Genomic DNA, 3846 nt, shown 5'->3' on the forward strand with positions numbered 1-3846 from the left:
ATAAGCCATACAGTCTGTGGTAATTTGTTATATAGCAGCCACGCTCACTGAGACAAAAGTTGGTACTGATAAGTTGGCTGCTTCTGGAACAAGTATCTAAAATTGTGGAAGAGCTTTGGAACTGAATCATGGATAGAAATTGGAAGAATTTTGAAGTGTATGCTAGAAAAAGCCAAGATTGTCACTGCAGAGACTTAAAGGTGGATCTCGTAAAGGCTCGAAAGGAAAAGATGGGACCTTTAAGGAAAGCTTTATTCATCTTAAAGAATACATGAATATTCATGTACAGAATGTTCTAGAAATAAGGACAATAAGTGCCATTCTACTGAGATCTCAGGCAGAGATTAGGAATGTGTTACTGGACAATAGAGAAAAAGTGGTCCTTTTTATAAAGTGACAAAGATTTTGGCTGGATTGTATTCTTGTTCTTGTGTTTTGTGGAAATAGAATATTTAGCTGAGAAGGTTTCTAAGCAAAGTGTTGAATAAATACCTTGGTTCTTGATATGGCTTAATTTTTTGTCCCCACCAAAATCTCATGTTGAATTATAATCCTCAAAGGAGGGTCTTTGTGGGAGATGATTGGATCATGAAGCTGGTGCCTGCTTCCCCTTCACCTTCCACCATGATTGAAAGTCTCCTGAGCCCCCAACCCCCAGCCATGCTTTCTGTTCAGCCTGCAGAACCATGAGCCAATTAAATCTCTTTTCTTTATAAATTAGCTAGGCTCATTTATTTCTTTAGAGCAGTGCAAGAATGGACTAATACAGTTCTTTCTGACTAGTTATAGTTAAATGTAGGCAGAGAGAAATTACTTAAAGATTGAATTTTAATAAAAAATGTACATTAAAGATTTGGAAAATTGTCCAATCTATATTGCAAAAATGAGAAAGCATATTCAGAATCAAATACTAAGTATACAATCGAGTGATTGTATATATATATATATATATATATATATATATATTTTTTTTTTTTGCATTCATGACCCCTAGTGCTTTATTGGCTATTTAGTAAACACCTCTTGGCTGAAGACTTTTCTATCTTTTCCTCACAAGGGTTCAAACTGGAGGCATTTGCCATCCTATGGGGTCCGAGGGTCAGAGTGGACAGGGAAGAAAGGACTGTGTTGCCTCGACTCTCCAGCCTCCTCTGCTGGGCAAGGAGTCACGATGTTGCATGGTGACAGTGGGCCATCCATGCTGGGACAGAGCTGGCAGCTCCAGGGCCTGGGTCTGTGGTACCATCTTCCACCATTTGAAGGCAAAGGGCACCCTGCAGACAGTGACATAGGCACAGATGTCTCCCATGTCCGCCAGGTAGCAGTCAAAGTCATTGATGAAGGTGCACTTGAAGCCCAGGAGCTCCAGCAAGCTGCGCATCTTTTCTTCCAGGCAGCAGGTGCCCTTGACTTGGGGCCCCAAAGGCTTGGGGATCTCCAGGTTCTTGCCCATCACAATCATCCACAGCAGGTTACAGAAGTATGGCCTCGCGAAGAGCCTCTTGTGCTGCTGGTCAGAGGGGTTGTTCGTCAGCTTCTCCAAGCAGAACAGCTGGGGAATCTTGATGATGTCCTGCTCCACCAGGTCCAGCTCTGTCTTCAGGATGTCACGGTCAGGTGAATGCACTTATCCACATATTCATTCTGCTTCCTCAGGCTTTCATCAGCCAGAAGACGGTCCATGGTTTTAGCTTCCCTTCTGTTAGGAGCTAATCTGCTCTAACTCTGTCAAATAGAGAGCATCACCATAGCCTTCCTTCTGTTTCCCTTGGAAGAGTTTGTAGCAGGCACCTGGGCTGGCCAGGAGCAGCTGGAAGCACTTCTGCCCTCACTCTTCTCATCTATGGGGCTGAAGCACATGAACTCATCCATGTGGCCGGTCATTAGCCAGTCTGAATACAGCTCCACTGGAGATTGGACCTGCTGGGCATAGAGAAAGTCTCTGAGCGTCTTACTCATGGCCCGGCCCTCCACACTGGGGTAAAAGCTGCTGCCAATGAGGACTCTTCCCAGGAAGTACTCTTTCCCTTGAACCTTGACAGGTGGGGACACAATCAGGTTCCCAATGGAATCCATGCTGGCCACTTTATGGTCCTCTGTGTCCTGAGTGAGTATTTCATGGGGGAACTCATCAAGATTGGAGGCTCAAGGCATGTCAAGGATCAAGGATGTTGTCTTGTGGGGAGCCTGGGTGTAGCAGAAGTCACCTGCCAAGGCGGCTGGGGTCCTCATAGACAGAGACCACCACGCTGTTGCTGTTATCATTCAGCACCATCACTGTGTCCACAAAACCCTGCAGCTGCCGCTCCCTGCACAGATAAACTCCAGAGGTACCTGGGTGCAGGGAATGAAGATGCAGGGAGCCACCCGGAACACCACCATGTCTTTGTACAGCAGTCTCTGGAACTGACAGGTCTTGAGACTCCTCCACCAGGGACACAGAGTAGGTAATCAGGCCCTAGAATTCTGTGGATGGGAACACTGTAGCTTCGATATAGAAGGTGTCTTTCAAGTGGTCCCCAAGGAGGGTCAAGGTATGCAAAGAGTTAGTGGGAGGTTGCAGCTTGTTGAGGGACTCAAAGACCTCCTTATAGCTATGCTGCTTTATTAATTTATGCTATATTGATAAGGACATTAATATAGATGTGAACAGAAAGAGTTCATCAGCTACTCCAGCAGGATAACTGCTACTGTGAACTGAAGAGGAAAGAGGAAGAAACAAAGGTTGTTGGACCTCTTGAATGTTACAGGAGAGGATCACAGAGCTATTCTACTGTACCAAATTTTCTCTGTTCTTCAAGAAAAGGTAAGAATGACCTGAAAGTCAATTCAGGGTATATCAGGTGTGTCTGTTCAGTTTCAAAAGAAGGGACTTGTCAGTTTGTTTTCAGTGGACCAGATGACGTCTATGTTAAGTCTTAGGGAGGGGGCTTTCCAAAGCCATGGAGAATTGACTTCCACCTTGCTGGGCTCTGAGGGAGGAGCCTCCATCCAGGGGATCTGCGAGTGCATTTCACTGCCCCAGTGGGTCGGGAAGCCAAGACTGCTGCCTCAGTGAGGCCACAGGCTCTGCTGCTGCCCCCATATTCTTGGAACGCAGACTATGGGGCCAAAGAGGTTTATTCTCAAGCCTTAAGATCTCATGAATTTTGCCTTCCTTGGTTTTGGACTTGTGTGGGACCCATCACTTTTTCCTTCTTTATTCCTCCTTTTTGGGGTGGGAATGTCTATCCTGTTCCAGTCACACCATTTCATTTTAGAAGTGCATAACTTGTGATGGTTAGTTTTAGGTCATCAAGTTGATTGAATTAAGAAAAAGCTAGAGAGCTAGTAGAGCATGATATTTGGGTGTGTCTATGTGTGGTGGTGTGTGCAGAAGAGGTCGGCGGGTGAGTCAGTGGACTGGGTGGGGATGATCTGTCCTTCATATATGGGCAGGCATCATCCAGTTGGGTGTGGGCTCAGACAGAACAGAAAGTTAAATGAAAGGCAATTTATTTCTGTCTGTCTTGGGACTGGGACACCATTCGTCTCCTGCCTTTGAATATTAGAATTCCAGGCTCTTTTGCCTTTCAACCCCAGGACTTATAACAGTAACCTACTGGGGTTCTCAGGTCTTCAGCCTTGGACTGAGAGCTACGTCATCACTCCCCTTGTTCGGAGGCTTTTGGACTTGGACTGAGTCACGCTACTGGCATTTTAGGGTCTGCAACTTGCAGACAGCAAGCTGTTATAGGACCTTTTCAGAATTACATGAGCCAATTCCTCTAATAAATTTCTTCTCGTATTTTTCCTTCCTTCCTTTCTTCCTTCCTTCCTTCCTTCCTTCCTTCCTTCCTTCCTTCC

General features: G+C 45.5%; 1 pseudogene; it reads right to left on the minus strand.

The window, feature by feature from the left end:
• Positions 1 to 1099: 1099 nt before the first annotated feature.
• The window catches only part of LOC108301496, a 9583-nt pseudogene continuing 6836 nt past the window's right edge, over positions 1100 to 3846 (minus strand).

The sequence above is a fragment of the Cebus imitator genome, unplaced genomic scaffold (genome assembly GCF_001604975.1).
Source record: "Cebus imitator isolate Cc_AM_T3 unplaced genomic scaffold, Cebus_imitator-1.0 Scaffold35, whole genome shotgun sequence".
Lineage (NCBI taxonomy): Eukaryota > Metazoa > Chordata > Mammalia > Primates > Cebidae > Cebus > Cebus imitator.